Raw genomic sequence first — 20,163 nt, 5'->3', positions numbered from 1 at the left:
CCTGTCACTTTGACACACATGAGGGAGTACTCAGAAATTCTGAAGAGGCATGGAAATGGCAAATAATGAGGTCTGGATGATATGTTTCATTGTGGTTGAATTTTAAAAGCACTTTAATTTAATTTATTAACAAAGCATGAGTTTGTTCAGATCAGCATACATTTGTAAGTAGGAGGCAAACTGTCTTCGTGAAACAGAGCATTTTTCTGGAACTTATTTTTAAGAGAAAAGGGCTGAATCCCAAAAAAGCTAGTGTTGTTAGCTCATCCAGTGGTTATCCCGTGCTCAGTGTACAACTTTGCCCTAACTTGGTTTAATTGGAGGAAAAATAAAATTCTGGACATATTAGTGATGCTGTTAGTTAGTTGGCAAGGTGGTGAACAGACATGGAAATCAGTGAAGACGATCTAAGGACCTTTCTTTTTGGAGCTGACACATCTCATACTTGTTATATGGCTAACACTTATTACCCATCCTATGATTTCATGAAGCCTAAGCAACCTGAAAATTTAATACCGTTGTCAACACGGCAAAATTTCAAAGAGTCACTTGTTCATTTTTCACCAGAAGGAAGAGGGCCCATGCTCTGAATAGAGCAGGCTTTCAGTTTATGGCATTAAATAAATTCTCTTACTGGCTTTAAAATCTTGGGATTAAAAGACCCTGATGTTACATTGAAATGGATTTATGGGATGTTCTAAAGACAGGATGTTAGGGCTAAGAAGTATCAGATGCATATTTGGATAATTTTCAAATAAGTGGAAATGGAAATATCATTCAGGGCTTGTTTTGTTTCTGGTTATTATGGTCTGGATTTTCCATCCTGTTATTCATTAGGGATTTCACTCTTTATCCCCACCCTTTGGAACATTTGTTTTGCTGAACATTGTGGGCTACAGCTTCTTCACAAAGGTGATGCCATCCAAGGCTAATTTATGCATAGCCAGAGGCAAAAATTCCTAAGCAGAGTCTTTGCAGGACTCAGAAAACTCCTCTTCCCCGAATAACCCTACTTTCCCTTAGCATCTGTTATTGCCTAAATTTTTCAATTGGTGAGTCATTCCTCTGGGTTAGCAAATAAAAAAATGCAGGCAGCTATCAGTCAAACACGCCCTAATGCAAATCATCTCTTTGGCTCTTCCCAGCCAATAACTGAGCTTGGAGGGAATGGAATTTAAATCTGGAATAAAGGAGAAGGATAATTTGGAGTAGAAACTCCTTTAGAGATCAGGCTTAAGTGAGAATGATAGGAGGCTGTACTTAGGGCAGCATCTGGGAGGGTGGCAAGGGAAGGTAGGAAGACACATTTTAGTGAATTTATAGTTTCCTAGTTAACTTCATGTTGGTGACCCATTATGCCACCATGTTGAGATTCTCATTGTGTGATAATATAACCTCTCACTGGAGCATAGCTCTGCAGAGACAAGGCCTATTCATTCCGTGGTGTTTGTCAAACAACTGCTGCCAAGCCAGCACATAGTATGTGCTCCATATATATATGTGAATCAATGAATAGTCTGGTACACAAAGGCTACTCTTAAATTGTTTTGCTTTATACTACTAAAACTATTTTTTCAGTTAATTTCTAAAATGCTTGTATTTTTAAGCCCAACCCTCGAATGACTTTTAGTAAGGTTAACTATATCAGATATAAGTAGTTTCTTACATAAGATTCATCTTACAATACTAAGTATTAGATATTTTAGCAACTAAACAAGCTTATTACAGGAGTCAATCAGTCAAGTATTTGACCACATATTCTGTACCCAGGAATTACTGTTTTTCTTCTGGAAGAGGGAAAAGACAAACTTGTTAATCCATATTTTACTTTTATAGTTAAAAGAACCCAAGGCAAACAATTAGGACTTTTACTATCTGAGGATACAAATATGCATGATAAATAATAGCCATAATTTTAATCTTTCAGATTTCACTTTATGGTTGCTTTATGGTGACCATTTGTCTGATGTATTTAATTTTCTAAATTTCTGTTGCATGAAAAATGGAAACTGTATTGATTTAACATCAGAAAAATGTACAGTAGTTAATATAAAAAAGACTGCATCAGGGCTTCCCTGGTGGCGCAGTGGTTGAGAGTCCGCCTGCCGATGCAGGGGACACGGGTTCGTGCCCCGATCCCGGAAGATCCCACATGCCGCGGAGCGGCTGGGCCCGCGAGCCATGGCCGCGGAGCCTGTGTGTGTCCGGAGCCTGTGCTCCGCAACGGGAGAGGCCACAGCAGTGAGAGGCCCACGTACAGGAAAAAAAAAAAAAAAAAAAAAAAAAAAAAGACTGCATCAAAAAAAAAAGCTGCATCTAATTTTGTTAATAAACTATAAATGGTAAAATGACATACAGTTTAGATATCAAAGCATTGGGAACCCACATTTTTCTGTACCATTAATAATGTAGTTTTAGTTTTGGCAGCAGCATAATTCTATAGTGTGATATTTCTACTTTATTGTTTCTCAGAGCTGGCCTGTGGACTTCCCTGGCTGTCCAGTGGTTAAGACTCCACGCTTCCACTGCAGGGTACACGGGTTCAGTCCCTGGTTGGGAAACTAAGATCCTGCATGCCATGCAGTGCAGCCAAAAAAAAAAAAGTAGGCCTAAAAATGTTAACATAATATGCAAAAATTTCCCCTGGTAAAGTGTGCACTGAGCTAGTGGGATGTGATGTTTGCATTACAAAGGTAAGTCTTACAGAAATTTGCAGACTAGTCATCATAACTACCCTCAACCCTGAATTTGAAAGATTTATTAATGTCAGATGACATACATTTGCCATCATTTATTATAATTCAAATGTAGTTTGCTCTTCTTGACTGTCTCTGGAGTAACAGTCAAGTTTAGTAGCTAACTCTGGAATGTTATGACCATGGTTTGAATCTTGATCTTCCACTTATTAGCTGTATCATCTTTTTTTAATCATTCTGTGTCTCAATTTCCTCGTCTATAAAATGGGGATAATAACTGGATCAACTCATAGGGTTGCTCTGGGGATTACATAAGTTAATAAAAATAAATGTGTATAACAGTGACAAGAATATAGTAGGTGCTTGATAAATATTAGGATTCCTATGAATAGATTATGAATATTCTTGTCTTTAGAAATATTAGCTCAAGAGAAATAGTAATAAAAGAGTATTACAAACAAGGTTAGTTCATGAACAAAGTATAATGAGCTGTATCTGTTTGCCATGTCATGTCTTGGAGGAGATTTAGTTTAGTCACACAAGGGGAGGTTAGACTAAGTACAGAAGACTTATAGGTGAGAAAGAACATGGGTCTCTGCATCTGGAAGTGCTGCAGAAGTTGTTGAGCTTGTGAGAGATGAGGTTGGATAAGTGAGGACTGAATCCTGAATGGATGATACAGAACTTGGCAGTTATCTTGAGGGCAGTGGGGAGCCCTGAAATATTTTAAGTTGTAGAGTGACATGCTGGGATGAGTTGTGAGTAACACCACTGTGCCTGCAGTACAGAGAATGGATTGGAGGATTGGAGGGGTTCGACTGGCGCAGGAAGTGAGTTAAGAGGCTGTTAAGAGGCAAGAGCAGTGGTGGCCTAGATGAGCCAGGCAGGTGTGCCAATGGGGATAGAGAAATGGACAGATTTGAAATCTATTGGAAAGATAGAATCAGTAGCATCTAGTGATTGTTTCAATGTGGTGAGTGAAAAAGAGGTAAGAGCTGTGAAGGATGGCCAGTTTTCAGGCAGTGGCTGACCAAGACATTGCCCACCTACCTGGCCAGATGCCCAGGTTTGTAGTGGGCCATGGGGCTTACAGGAGTAACATGGTCAGATGCAGCTGCTGTCTGAGGTGAGACAGCATCACAGGTAAAACTGAAGTATTTAGTCACAGGCTGGAGGTCAGGAAGATGTGTAGAAGCATAGAGGTGTATGATGTTAAAAATGGAAAATGAGGGCAGATCTGGGGCCAATGTCCAGGTTAGCCTGAGACATTGCCCCTACACTCTCAGGGTTCCACATGGCAGTAGACAGCCTTTATATATATAGTCTAATGTGACTCTTTTCTAGTGAACACTGTCCCCCCAGAACAGACACTCTAGGCTTTAAATGCCATGGGCAATTCCAAACCTCTGTTGACTCACCCCTTATCTGCCCTGGAGCCTTGGTACTAGCAGTTAAGGGTTGCGTCTCTATCCCTGAGGCAAATTGGAGGTCACCTTGAACCTGAGATTTTCTTGGGCTCATACTTCTAGGTTCAGAAGATGTTCTTTTCCCTCTGGGACAATGGACCCTGAGGAGCTAAAGCAGAGTACTCCTAATTCTTCTTCATCCATGTCCTGTTTGTGACATATTCATTCCTCAGTCCTTAAGGTTTCTTTTACACCGTTCTGCTGAAACCTGAAACATACTGAATTTTATCTAGGCATTTCTGCAGGCTTGGCTCTAGAGATGAGTTAGGTTGAATTCAGGAAACTGGTAAATTAACTTTCAAATTTCAAAATTCAACTTTTACAAATGATCAGAAAACTTTTATGATAAAATACAAGTCTTAACACAATGTGAATTGCAGTACTGGTGGGTGGGAATTAAAAAATTAATCTTGTTCAGAAATTAGCATCTAATTTTTCATGAGCCACCTAAGAATGGTAGAATTAATTGTTCATTTGTGTGAATGAAATGAGAATATTTTTTCAGTTTGTTTAATATTATAAATTCAAGAAGAGGAAGATTCAAAGCATTTCAAAATATTGGTGGCCTTCTTAAGGTGATCATTGTAGCAAGCCTCACTAAAAGTAAATAGACCTCTCTTGCTTCTTCATAGACAAACTACGATGGTGAGAATGAAATTAGCACTGAAAATATTAAAATATTGATAGCAATCATTCCATGTCCAGGCTTTGCCAATTAATAATTAATTTTACCTTGAAGGTAACTGTAAGAGACTTTTTTTTTTTCTGCTTTCACTTGGCAAGAATGTTGACTTTTTGCCCCCTCAGTGTTATCAAGTCTCCAGCAAATAACTCACATTTTAATGTGGTTAGTAGCTGGAATTTCTTTTGTGTGGTTTCATATTGATGAAATGAGAAAAAAAAACGTTTGTTGTGAATGGTTTGGAGAAGGCGTGAGTTAGTTGTCTCTCTGATTTATATGTGGCATCAATGGATTCTTACCGTGTCATTTCCTGTTATGTACTTCTCACAGTGTACCTGTTGTTTTAAAAAATTTTTTTCAAGGGCCATACCCACAAGGAGAGGGAATGATCTTTATCCTCTGCACACTGATGATTACAAAAGGGTTATAGATTGTTACAAAATGGATGTTTTCTCACCAAAAAAGGAAGCATCCTTCAGTTTTTATGGCTTTTTATTTGGACAAGATAAGTTTGTCCTGAACTCCTTACATTATCATGAGTGAGTGAAAAATCTTGTTGCAATGGTGCTATTTTGTAGTCAGAAGAGGTTATGCTATCTCAGTCTTGATCTTGCTCTAATGGTTGGTAGCAAAACTATGTCCTAATTTATTTTATATATCCAATAGTTATCTATTCAGAAGTCCCTTGGAATGAATTTTAGGTTATATTTTTTATTTTGATAAATAAAAAGTGGCTAAAATATTCACTCATTCTCTCAATTCTTTGCTGACAGCCTGGTATGTGCTGTTCTAGAAAAAAGTGGATTTAAAGCCAGTTTGTGTCATACTAAAATGGTTATTAAAGAAAAGTGCTCTATTTCTTATTTTCTAAAATGGGACAAGATATTTAAAGTCTTTGGACCTTATACCAAAATGTTTCCCCTTTAAAAATATCTGTCCCTTCTAATTAAAAGAATAGGCTTGGGGCTTCCCTGTTGGCGCAGTGGTTGAGAGTCCGCCTGCCGATGCAGGGGACACGAGTTCGTGCCCCGGTCTGGGAAGATCCCACATGCCACGGAGCGGCTTGGCCCATGAGCCATGGCCGTTGAGCCTGCGTGTCCGGAGCCTGTGCTCCGTAATGGGAGAGGCCACAACAGTGAGAGGCCCACATACCGCAAAAAAAAAAAAAAAAAAAAAAAAAAAGAATAGGCTTAATTATTTTGAGTATGTACACTGAGTTTTTTGTTTTTATTTATTTACTTTATTGAAGTATAGTTGATTTACAATGTTGTCTTAATTTCTACTGCACAGCAAAGTGACTCAGTTATAAATATATATGCATTCTTTTTTTTATATTCTTTTCCATTATGGCTTATCCCAGGACATTGAACACAGTTCCCTGTTGGTGGGAATGTAAGCCACTATGGAAAACAGTATGGCGGTTCCTCAGAAAACTAAAAATGGAATTACCATATGACCCAGCAATCCCACTCATGGGCACATATCCAGACAAAATGATAATTCAAAAAGATACATGCACCCCTATATTCATAGGCAATATTCACAATAGCCAAGACATGGAAACAACCTAAATGTACATTGACAGATGAATGGATAAAGAGTACTACTCAGCCATAGAAAAGAATGAAATAATGCCATTTATAGCAACATGGATGAAACTAGAGATTATCATACTAAGTGAAGTAAGTCAGAAAGAGAAAAACAAATACCATATGATATCACTTATATGTGGAATCTAAAATATGACACAGATGAACCTACCTACGAAGCAGAAACAGACTCACAGACATAGAGAACAGATTTGTGGTTGCCAAGGGGGGTGGGATCGGGGAGGGATGAACTGGGAGTTTGTGGTTAGTAGATGCAAACTTACATATAGAATGGATGGACAAGGTCCTACTGTATAGCACAGGGAACTATATTTAATGTCCTGGGATAAACCATAATGGAAAAGGATATAAAAAAGAATGTATATTAAGAAAAAGAATATATAAATGTATATAAATAAAAAAGAATATATATTTAAAAATATAAAAAAGAATGTATATGAAAAACTTAGACCTAGTAAACAAATTCAGTAAGGTTGCAGGATACAAAATCAATACATAAAAATCTTGCATTTCTATACAAGATGCAAGCTATTACATATAGATTGGATGGACAACAAGATCCTACTGTGTTGCATATTTAATTTTTGAGTTATCCCTCCCTCCAGGAAATGTTTTTTTTGAAAATATTTTCTTATGTGCAACTGCAGGGAATGTGTAATTTTCCTAAGTGACCCTGTTCAAATGTTTGAAAACAACACCTAGCACGGTGCCTGGCACACATATTTGTTGATGCTGAGTGTGGTATAATTCCAGTCTCAAGAATCCAGTAATTCAGTTCCTGCTCTGTGTAGTCACCTGTCTTCTCAGCAGTGCTTTCTTGCCTTTATTTCAGTCTTAATGCCTCAGCTCCAACTTGACCCAGACCATGCAATCTGCTTGTTAACTACCTAGCCCATAATGAGCAGTTTTCAGACTATTAATTGCAGTATTATACATAAGACTTGTAAGCATTGATGATTTTGAATTTAAAAAGTCAGGAATGGAAGGTAGTATTATTTGGGTGACCCCTTGTGTGGATGAAAGAGAAGCTACTGACCAGGTTTCATAAGCCACCGTGTTTATTGTTAATAGTATTTGTGTGGCTTATAGTGTTTCTACCAGTTCCTGTTCCACTGATCCACAGGCATAAGTTATGGTGAGAAACTTGCCAATGAATTAGACACTTATGGTTTTCTGTAGTTACACATGAGATTTATATGGTCAAGCCAGTAGTTTAATTTCTACAATTTTAAGGTCAATAGGCATTGTCACTTGTGAAATGTAAGTGAGCCAGTATTTATAATAGCCTTCAGATGGATTTTATTTTGCTCTTTATAGTTACTCGTTACTCTTTCCTTCCATGAATATCTGTGAAAACAAAGATATACCAACACAGTATAATATTTACAATTTTTCCAGATTAGGTAGAAAGCACCCTTATAGGTTATTTGTGTCAGTTACAGTAGAGTTCCCAATGTAAGCTGACAAGAAATGCTATAATGTTTTATATTCAGCCTTTCAAAACCCTGTTAATTATGCATAAGATAATACTCTTCAATAACATCAGGAGTAGACAAATGAAATCATTAGTTTTATATTCCAGAGCCCCATGTACACCTATTACAACTATGCATTTGGATCCCTCCACCCACATTTCTCAAAATCACTTTTTGATACCATATAATGTGATATCATAAATGAATATGAAGAATATTATATAGTGTGAAATTGTATCAAAAAGATCTTAGCTTTTGAAAATTATAAACCTAACTCATTATTTGGAAAGGATAATCTGCTGAGAGTTTATGACAATAGAAGGAGAAGTGTTGATCAACCATTTGCCATTGTCTTTATTTCAGTAAATAGGGCCTCTGACAAATATGTCATCGACTCCAACATGCTTAACATGCTACCGTGGCAGTGTCAGTGTAGATAGAAGTGCATCTTGGTGGTGGTTCCTTCTAGGAATATGAAGTCTAGCTAGAGAAAGGTGCTCTGGCTTCCTGTGAAGTCTGGTTATGACAGGATATCCAATGGTGTATCTGCATATTTCTTTAAGTTTGACGCATTCTAGAGAATTATTTTGAGAGGTAAGAGAAATGCACATTGTACATTTAAAATGACTTTGTGAAATGATATGATTTGCCAAATGCACATTATTGTAATTTAGCCAAGATAGGTGGCCAATTGAATGTTCGCGGAACTGTAATTGTCTACATGCTGTTTGCAAGGCCCTTTCTGATAGAGCTAGAAAAATGCTCCTTTTTCTTTCAGTATCCATTTGGTTAGGAATGCATCCATTACTTATAAATGATGACTCTCTTTTGCTTTTCTTTCTTTTCTTGGAGGGGAGGCTACTGTAAATAAAGGTGAAAGTAGTTTCTACTGTGGCTTTTTTCTTTTTTTGTGGTTGTACAATAGAAATTATTTTTAAATATACTATATGTTATCTTAAATTTCATTCTAAACTATATATTTGTTTAAAAAGAAAAGGGAAATAAAATCTGAGAAAGACAATCATATCCAAATAGAGGATAGTTTTAGCCATGCGTTTTACACCCAGAATTTCAAAACATGGATGGAAATATTGTCTAAGTTTTTATTATTAAAACCTGGTTAAACTTTTACAAATGTCACTTTGCTGACACCAACCAGAAGCAATTAAAGTGCAAAAATAGAATTGTATCTGTTACAGGAGTGATACATTTTAACTGGAAAAAGCCATGAAATAAACATTGGTAGACAGTGGTACTTCTGTTTTATAATTCTAGAGTATAAACACATGAACAAAATTATAGGAAGGGATTTTATTTTGTCTGTGAATTCTACTGTTAGTAGTATTGTAAATGTTAAATATATCTTCTCATTGGAATATTTTTTACTGGAAAAAATAAAATAAAAAAATGAAAAAGCAATCTTTGAAAATTCTGAGTTCTATCTTCCATGTTAGACCTGGACATAGATGTCTATCTCTAGTACCCACATATATTTAGTTCCTAACCTAGTCTTGTCTCTACTAGCTGTTTGACCTTAGGCAAGTTATTTAAATCCCTTTGTGCCTCAGTTTTTTCATCTGCAAAATGAAGCAAAAATATTATAATAGTATTTCCTTCTTTAAGTTGTTATAAAGATTAAATGATTTAATACATGTATCTTGATAGGGATTAGCATAACATGAAGTGTTGGTTATTCTTAGTTATGCTATATTAATAAAGTCCTTAATAATTAAAAATAATTTTTCAATTTATAAAGATTGTATATTTTCATTTAAAAAATTTAGAAAATGCAGAAAGATATAAAGAACATAATAAAAATCACTTATCACTCCCCACAGAGATAATCACTGTTATAATCATTTAGTTATAAATCATTCCATTCTTAGCAATTTCACTTTCTTTTGGTTAGTATTTGCCTGCTATGCCTTTTTTTGGTTTTTGGTTTGTTTTGTTTTAATATTGTTTATTAGCACAGTAACAAATGCAGACTTAAGTAGTCCACAACATAGAACCAATCCACTGAGCAACTCCTATTCCATGCCTTACAGTTAACAGCTTAAGGTATTTTACTACAGATTTTCACAAGTTCTGATTCAAACCTCTATCTTTTCACAGTAAAGTAGATTGATATATAAAATAAAATATATAACTACTCATTTCCTATATGGTGTCTTATAGCCATATGTCCATTTTATATATATGAGATGACAGTCTCTAAAAGCAGTTAAATATCAATGTTCCCTTCCAAGAAGGGAAAACAAATTCCAACTTTTTAAAACAAAAAACAGTGTAGTAAATAGAAAGGGAAGATGGCAGAGCAGAAGGACGTGCGCTCACTCTCTGTTGCGAGAGCACCAGGATCACAAGTAACTGCTGAACAATCATCGACAGGAAGACACTGGAACTCACCAAAAAAGATACCCCACATCCAAAGACAAAGGAGAAGCTGCAATAAGATGGTAGGAGGGGTGCAATCACAATAAAATTAAATCCCATAACTGCTGGGTGGGTGACTCACAAACTGGAGAACAATTATAGCACAGAAGTCTACCCACTGGAGTGAAGGTTCTGAGTCCCACATCAGGCTTCCCAACCTGGCGGTCCAGCAACAGGAGGAGGAATTGCTAGAGAATCAGACTTTGAAGGCTAGTGGGATTTGATTGCAGGACTTTGACAGGTCTGGGGGAAACAGAGACTCCACTCTTGGAGGGCACACACAAAGTAGTGTGCGCATCAGGACCCAGGGGGAAGGAGCAGTGACCCCACAGGAGACTGAGCCAGACCTACCTGCTAGTGTTGGAGGGCCTCCTGAAGAGGTGGGCGTGGCTGTGCCTCACCATGAGGACAAGGACACTGGTAGCAGAAATTCTGGGAAGTACTCCTTGGCATGAGCCCTGCCGGAGTCCACCATTAGCTGCACCAAGGAGCCTGTAGCCTCCAGTGCTGGGTCACCTCAGGCCAAACAACCAACGGGGAGGGAACTCAGTCCCACCCATCAGCAGACAAGTGGATTAAAGTTTTACTGAGCTCTGCCCACCAGAGCAACAGCCAACTCTACCCACCACCGGTTCCTCCCACCAGGAAGCTTGCACAAGCCTTTAGATAGCCTCATCCACCAGAGGGCAGACAGCATAAGCAAGAAGAACTACAATCCTGCAGTCTGTGGAATGAAAATCAAATTCACAGAAAGACAGACAAAATGAAAAGGCAGAGGGCTATGTGCCAGGTGAAGGAACAAGATAAAACCCCAGAAAAACAATTAAATGAAGTGGAGATAGGCAACCTTCCAGAAAAAGAATTCAGAATAATGATAGTGAAGATGATCCAGGATCTCAGAAAAACAATGGAGGCAAAGATGGAGAAGATGTAAGAAATGTTTAACAAAGACCTAGAAGAATTAAAGAACAAACACCTAGAAGAATTAAAGAACAAACAAACAGATGAACAATACAATAACTGAAATGAAAAATACACTAGAAGGAATCAGTAGCAGAATAACTGAGGCAGAAGAACAGGTAACTGACCTAGAAGACAGAATGGTGGAATTCACTGCCATGGAACAGAATAAACAAAAAAGAATGAAAAAAAATGAAGACCGCCTAAGAGATCTCTGAGACCAACATTCGCATTATAGGGGTCCCAAAAGGAGAAGAGAGAGAGAAAGGACCCAAGAAAATATTTGAAGAGATTATAGTCAAAAACTTCCCTAACATGGGAAAGGAAATAGCCATCCAAGTCCAGGAAGCGCAGAGAGTCCTAGACAGGATAAACCCAAGGAGAAACATGCCGAGACACATAGTAATCAAACTGACAAAAATTAAAGACAAAGAAAAATTATTAAAAGCAGCAAGGGAAAAATGACAAATAACATACAAGGGAACTCCCATAAGGTTAACAGCTGATTTCTCAGCAGAAACTCTACAAGCCAGAAGGGAGTGGCACAATATATTTAAAGTGATTCAAGGGAAGAACCTACAACCAAGATTATTCTACCCGACAAGGATCTCATTCAGATTCAACAGAGAAATCAAAAGCATTACAGACAAGCAAAAGCCAAGAGAAGTCACCACCACCAAACCAGCTCTACAACAAATGCTCAGGGAACTTCTCTAAGTGGGAAACACAAGAGAAGAAAAGGGCCTACAAAAACAAACAAAAGACAATTAAGAAAATGGTAATAGGAACATACATATTGATAATTACCTTAAATGTGAATGGATTAAATGCTCCAACCAAAGGACACAGGCTCACCAAATGGATAGAAAAATAAGACCCATATATATGCTGTCTACAAGAGACCAACTTCAGACCTAGAGACACATACAGACTGAAAGTGAGGGGATGGAAAAAGATATTCCATGCAAATGGAAATCAAAAGAAAGCTGGAGTAGCAATACTCATATCAGATAAAATAGACTTTAAAATAAAGAATGTTACAAGAGACAAGGAAGGACACTACGTAATGATCAAGGGACCAATCCAAGAAGAAGATATAACAATTATAAATATATATGCACCCAACATAGGAGCACCTCAATACATAAGGCAACTGCTAACAGCTATAAAAGAGGAAATTGACAGCAACACAATAATAGTGGGGGACTTTAACACTTCACTTACACCAATGGACAGATCATCCAGGCAGAAATTTAATAAGGAAACACAAGCTTTAAATGACACAATAGACTAGATAGATTTAATTGATATTTATAGGACATTCCATCTGAAAATAGCAGATTACACTTTCTTCTCAAGTGCAAATGGAACATTCTCCAGGGTAGATCACCTCTTGGATCACAAATAAAGCCTCGGTAAATTTAAGAAAATCGAAATCATATCAAGCACCTCTTCTGACCATGATGCTATGAGATTAGAAATGAATTACAGGGAAAACAACGTAAAAAACACAAACACATGGAGGCTAAACAATACGTTACTAAATAACCAAGAGATCACTGAGGAAATCAAAAAATACCTAGAGACAAATGACAACGAAAACACGATGATCCAAAACCTATGGGATGCAGCAAAAGCGGTTCTAAGAGGGAAGTTGATAGCAATACGAGCCTACCTCAAGAAACAAGAAAAATCTCAAATAAACAATCTAACCTCACACCTAAAGGAACTAGAGAAAGAAGAACAAACAAAACCCAAAATTAGTAGAAGGAAAGGAATCATAAAAATCAATAATAAATAAAAGCAAAGAAAACAATAGCAAAGATCAAAACTAAAAGCTAAAACTAAAAGCTGGTTCTTTGAGAAGATAAACAAAATTGATAAACCTTTAGCCAGACTCATCAAGAAAAAGAGGGAGAGGACAAATTAATAAAATTAGAAATGAAAAAGGAGAAGTTACAATGGACACTGCAGAAATACAAAGCATCATAAAAGACTACTACAAGCAACTTTATGCCAATAAAATGGACAACCTGGAAGAAATGGATGAATTCTTAGAAAGGTATAAGCTTCCAAGACTGAACCAGGAAGAAATAGAAAATATGAGCAGACCAATCACAAGTAATGAAGTTGAAAGTGTGATTAAAAATCTTCCAACAAACAAAAGTCCAGGACCAGATGGCTTCACAGGTGAACTCTATCAAATATTTGGAGAAGAGCTAACACCCATCCTTCTCAAACTCTTCCAAAAAATTGCAGAGGAAGGTATGTATGATAAATACATACCTAGATCAATTACTTAGGTTAAGTTGTGGCTAAATTCATTTTTAAGTTCAAGGTTCTAAGTGGCTGGGGGAGTCCTCTGTTCCTTGAACAGCCTTCTGTCCCAATGAGATGATCCCCTACTATAACAACCTGTGTTAATTCCATCATATTTATCACATTGTATTTTAAGTATCAGTTTATCAGTCTCCCATCAGATTGGGGATTCCATCAGGGAGAGACTCTCTTGTTCACTTTGTCTTGAAATAGGTACCAGATTATCTGACAAATGAGTAATGAACAGCACTTCAGATGGCATGCATTTATCCATAATTATTGAGTATTAACCTACAAATATTCTATAATCCGATTTTAAATCCTTAAATTTATACCAAGGCTTTGATTTAGCTTATGCTAATTTTTAAAATGTGTAGCTTTGAGGCATTTTATTATAAAAAGCTGATATTCATATATATAAATGAGTAAGAACTTAAAAGTCATCATACATTTACTTCATTTTTTAGCTTGACCTTCTAGTAAATCTTTAGCTTCATTGATTTTGGCTGCTATATAAGGAGATCCTCCCTTGTCTGGGTGATTTAAAAGCATAATTGGTTGATGAGCATCTCTTATCTTTCCCTTATTGGCAGTAGGGCTTGTATCTAGTATTAATGCTGCTTCCTGTTTTGTCATTTTGGGTTCAAACCCACCTCTGAAGGTGTAATAGCCACCACTGAAGGCAGATTTTGGTAGACTTTGAAAAACTTGTTTTACTTGAGGCTCCATGTGCTTCATGGCTTGCAAAGCATATGGCCTGCAAATCCTGCAGCAGCAATGGTCAGTCCAACTGCTATGACCGTACTGGCCATGGTTCCTGCTCGGCTCCTCTGCCTCTACCGGGAGTGCCCAAGTTCTTAGTTTTTATATCTTTGACAGTCTGCTTTGATTTGAACTCTTAGGTGATTGTTTAGCTAGGTATGGAATTGTAGGTTATGTTATTTTCCCTTATTATTTTGAAGTTACTACTGTCTTTGTGCATCTATTGTTGCCTTTGATAGGATTCCTGTTGGTTTGATTATTGTTCCTTTGAAGGTAGTTTATCTTTTCTCTCTTGCAGCTTTCACACTTTTTTCTCTTTTTTCTTGGTGTTCTGTAGTTTCACTACAGTGTTGTATCTTTGTTTAGTCTGGGGAGTTAAGGAGCTCTTTAAATCTGAGGGTTTATATCTTCACTTCTGAAAACTTTAAAAATATTATATCTTTCTTTGTTCACTGTAGTGTCTTTTTCACAGATAACTATCATATGCTGGATCTTCTGTCTAAATTTCTCTTTCATATTTTCCATTATTTAACTTCCTGTGGTACATTCTAGGTGACTTCTTTAGACCTATCTTCCAATTTAATAAATTTCTCTTCCTCTTTGTGTTGTGTGCTCTTTAACGTATTATTTTGTTTGCCAGTGATAGAATTTTTTTCAGATTTTCCATTTTTAATAATACACGCATACCTTGTTTTATTGTGCTTCACTTTGTTGCACTTCACAGATCCTGTGTTTTTTGCAAATTGAAAGTTTGTGGCAATGCTCTGCTGAGCGAGTGTACTGGCACCACTTTTCCAACAGTGTTTGCTCACTTCATGTCTCTGTCACATTTTGGTAATTCTTACAATATTTCAAACTTTTTCATTAATATTATATTTGTTATGGTGCTCTGTGACAGTGATCTTTGATATTACTACTGCAACTCGCTGAAGGCTCAGATGATGGTTAGCATGTTTTAGCAATAAAGTATTTTAAAATTAAGGTATGTATGTTGTTTTTTTTAGATACAATTGCACACTTAGTAGACTACAGTGGAGTTCAAATATAACTGTTACATGCACTTGGAAATCAGAAAATTCATGTGATTCGCTTTATTGTGATACTTGCTTTATGGTGGTGATCTAGAACTGAACCTGCAGTATCTCTCAGGTATGCCTGTACCTTGATCCTGCCATGTGGAATCTATTATCTTTTTTCATCTGCTTAATGGCTATAAACATTTATTTTAAAATTCTTTTTGAATTGCTTTAGTATTCAGAGTTATTTGATTATGAGCTTTTGTTGCATTTGTGAACTTTTATAGCATTGGATTGCTTTGTATTCTTTGCAATCTTTCTGAGTTCATCAGTACTAATTATATATTTATAGGTACATGCTGGATTGTGGAAGCACCCTTATGGGACAGTTTTGTGTTTTACTGTGGATGTATGGGTTTCCCAGGTTTGGACCACTTTTTATACTAATTTTTTAGTTTGGACTTTGCTAATAGCTCAAAGAATTTTACACTCTGCTGGCATGCCTTGCAGGGCAGGGAATTCAAAGTTGTCATGACTGACTCTGCTTCCTGCTGTACCTTGAGGCAAACCTTATCTTTAGACTGTTGGGAGTTTTTTCTACTTCTAGTTCACCCCCTGGTCTTGCTTCTTGGAGGAAGTTCAGGACTCAAAATCTTGACTTTTTGTGTCATTGCCATAATCTACATCCATTTCTTCCTGAGGGACACATGGCTTATTTTTCTAGCCCCTAGAAATGTATTTTTCTTATCTTAAACTCCAGCTGTGTACTTTGAAAATTTTCATCAAATTTTATTTAGAATTTCTAGATGTCTTTGAAGTGGGAGGAGAGACTTCACACCTCAGATCAATTTGCTATCTTTGCTGGAAAGGCCTCCAATTTTTATTTTTTTAAATAAACTTCGGCATATTATATATGTGTGTATATATATGTATACATATACATATGTATATATATACGTTTTGTTAATTGCTTTTGTACCTCTAAGAGTTTATCATGAAACTTATGCCATTATTAATCTTCTCAACCATGATTCTTTAGTAGTTATTTTCCACAGAATGGATGTATTACTTATCTAGGCAATCCCTGTTGTTGCATCTTAAGTTTCTGATTTTTTTGCAATTATAAATGATTTTTCTGTGAATATCTTTATGTATGTATCTTTGTGAGCATCTCTGTCAGGGCTACCTTCTTAGAGGTGAAAGAATTGTATAACAGGATAGAATCTTAATAATTTGAAAGACTGACAAAATATTAGTAATGGGAAGTACACTGGATGTATCACAAAAATTCTGAACATTAAGGAAAAAAGGAACAGGGTAAAATTGTGAGAGGAAGATAGAAATACAGTGGATTAGAACTTTATACCATTGTAAACATCAAATCTCTGTTCACTGAGTTCATACAACAGACATTTAAGACATTATGTTTAGTATTGTAACTAATAGGGAGGGATAAGAAATGAATAAGACATGGTTTCTGTTCTTCAGAAGAAGATAGGTGAATTCTTAATGAAGATAAATAGAACTATATGGAATTCTAATAAAAAGGCAGCCATAAGTAAGTAATATACTTCAGGTAACAGGAGGCTGCTGTGAGATCTCAGAAGGATCTACCTAATCCAGCTTGAGGAGGGGCTATATCTACCTAATAATTTACAACTCTTAAAATGATAAGAAAAAGGTTTAAGCAAGAATGAACATATGGTTATAGGAGGAATAGTTGACCCAGTTAATAATTTTGTGTGTATAATTACCTCAATAAGCATTTTCTTGTATGAGTGAGTTGCCTCTCAACATGGCTCACTCCTAGTTCAAATGGTTTGTTACCATGTCACCAGCCAGAACAACAGTGCCAAGCCTGTTCTTTAGCTTCTTTACAGCAGCCACACCCTAATAGTCATCGCAACTTCCTCCTTCCCGATAGAAACTTCATTGATCTGGTTTTCCACCATTCTTATACATGGCTATGTGCATCAGAAGAAGCTAGGCCCATCTCCTGCTCTAGGGTTCCAGTTAACTAAGTCAGTCATAGAGTGTTCCTTGCCAATGACTGGTTTAGGCATAGGCATGTAATACAATTTTGGCAGCAGGAAAATTTTGCTTGGGGCTTTCTTGAAAAGGTTTATTCACCCATATAATGAGGAAAAGATGGTCTTTTCACTGGCTATTGTTGGTTCTGGATATTGTACTTGGAACTGTTGCAGTCATCTTGCCATCCGTCTTAGGATGAAGTCAATACATAGGAAGGTGAAGCCAAGAAGGAGAGAGGAAACCTGGAGGCTGCTCTGCTACCTAATGTTGTGATAATAAATGCCCACATGGTTTGAGTTATGTTTTTCTATTACCTGAAGCCAAAATCTTCCTAACTGATGCAGGAGGCAAGGTGTCCCTTGGGACTCTTGTCACCTCAGGACAATCCCTGTAATCTACTCAAGTGTCTCATGCAGGGATACAGGCGATGTTCTGGGTGACTTGGGCTGCTTTCCTATTTGTTGCCTTTGGACAGTTACCAGAATAACTGGATATTTGCATTTCCATATCACAATGTCTCTTTCTAACCTTTCTTTTCTAACTTAAAAGTACGTTCTTCCAATTGATTTTTGAATGACCTAAAACCAAGAGAACTATTGATATTGCACAGTAGTGATCCATGTATTTCCTATTCAATTCCTTTGTCATGAAAATTAGGGAAAAATATACAATGAAAATTAGTTTTGGCTAAATATTATGAAAAGTAAAAATTTCCACTTTTCAAATGTGATAAGATAGCTTGCATTTATTTTATTGCTTCCTTTGTGTCTTCACTGTGCCGTGACCATAGCTTATCACTCACTTTGAAACTTTTTCAAGCATCGAAAGTCTTTTTGTTTCCAAATGATTTCTAAATGATCAACAGCACCTCCCCTGCTGAAAAAGCAATTGTAATAAATTAGATTAAGTTGATTTTATAAATTCAAATTTATAATTGGAGAGTATGGGGGACTGTTACAGCTTGAGGTCACCTTGAGCAAGTGACTTGTTTGTTTTAGATTCCCTTGTTGAGAGAATTCTGATTCACATCTATAAGTAGTTGCAAGTTTTAGGATTTTGTTTGTTTGCTTAAGAAGCTTGTTTTTGTAATCTCTTCATTAAGGATGGTTAGAAATACTTTATTCACAGTTCACAGAGGAGCAAGTTAACCTGGTTGCATAATGTAATGTAGTGAAAATTTCAGATATGAGTATTATAATATTGGTATGTAATATTCTTGTGTGTGCCTGTATTTAAATACCATTTTAGAAATGTGCTGTTTAAATGAAGAAATTAAAATAGCATAGCTTTTGTAACCCTTGAAGTGCCCCGGCATAGCTTGAATTTGAAAACCACTGCTTTTTAAAAATTATTTTTTACAGTTTTTCTCACACCATGTAGCAATAATTTGATGCACTTCGTCTCCCTTGAGCTGCTCAAAGGCAGGGCTCCTGTCTCAATTATGGTGAATTTAGGTGCACAGTTTTATTTTTACATGGTTACCCCTCCTTACACCAACTGAGAGCTTTCCAAGGCAATATTCCTCATCCATATAGCACAGTGCCCACTGCATGGAACATCTATGGAATGAATTGTATTACATCCCAGCAAACATTTCTCTGCCGATTCTATCTGTTCAGCTTATAGAAGACCAAATTAGGGGTTGATTTCATTGAAGCTTCTCTTAAAGTATATGTATGTAGATCCATTTATGGTAACTTTTGTTGTTTTCTTTATGTACGAGATAAAAAGATACTCATAGAAATTTAGGAAGTATAGAAAATTACGAAGAAAATAATCACTGTGAAACTTTTGCATTTCCTTTCAGTCTTTCTTCTCTGTATATATTAGTTATGTAAATGATGTCTATGTCCTGCTTATTTTCCCTAACATAAATGGGCCTTTCTTCACTCTATTAAAGTTTTCATAAGCCTAATTTTAATTGCTTTGTGAACTATTCCATCTTATGAAAGTACCATGGTTTATTTTATGCATTGTCTATTCTTGGACATAAAGTTTCTAATCTGCTTTTATAAATTATGCATTACAAAATGCTATGATATTTTTCATATAATGTATCAACTGTGCAAAGATTTATTTGTTTAGCATAAATTCCTGAAAAAAAGAAAGTACTGGGCCAAAGGCACAAACATGTTCAAGGCTCTTGTTTTATTTTTGCTTTAGATAAATTTGTCATTGTTCCTGTTGATACTAGAGAAGTTGTATCTGTTTGGTTGCAGTTGGATGATTGTTGATGCCTCAGAAAATTCTGAGAATTAAGAATTTTAGAATTTAGATGACAGTAGAAGCAAAAGCTAAGTTAGGTTTATCAAATGAAGTGGATAACAGAACCAGGGCATCATGCTTTTTAAGAGAAGTGGTTTTCAGACACTATATCTTGAGTCTCATTTCCTTGGGGATTCTATCTTCCAGGGCTTTTTCTTGCTGGATTTACATTTCCTGAGTTTCACTTGTGTCTGACCTTTCCCTAAAGAGCAAGGGATGGAGAACCTTGTCGGGAATGCACTCCACTTAAGAACCAGCACCCATTTATTTTCTCACAGGCTGACCTTGGGTTCTGGCCAGAGGAATACAGACCTGATTTCTCCTCTTGATTTTGCATTAACAAAGCTTTTTTAAGCTCACACGTGTGGAAAGACCTGATAGAGTGGGAACATCATTTTGTTTCGGGGAAAGGATAATATGTATAAGGGGAAATGTTAAGTCTGGA

The 20,163-nt window shown here is 36.4% G+C and overlaps 1 pseudogene across 1 annotated transcript; it reads right to left on the bottom strand.

The window, feature by feature from the left end:
- Positions 1-14,100: 14,100 nt before the first annotated feature.
- LOC307066965 (mitochondrial import inner membrane translocase subunit TIM14-like) lies at positions 14,101-14,456 on the bottom strand (annotated as a pseudogene). Its single transcript has one exon. The product of its transcript is annotated as a mitochondrial import inner membrane translocase subunit TIM14-like (transcript).
- Between the last annotated feature and the right edge of the window lie 5,707 nt (positions 14,457-20,163).

The sequence above is a fragment of the Hyperoodon ampullatus genome, assembly GCF_949752795.1.
Source record: "Hyperoodon ampullatus genome assembly, chromosome: 18".
In the NCBI taxonomy this organism is placed as follows: Eukaryota; Metazoa; Chordata; class Mammalia; order Artiodactyla; family Ziphiidae; genus Hyperoodon; species Hyperoodon ampullatus.
Note: the sequence above shows the minus strand (reverse complement) of the source record. Positions and strands in the feature narration are given on the sequence as shown.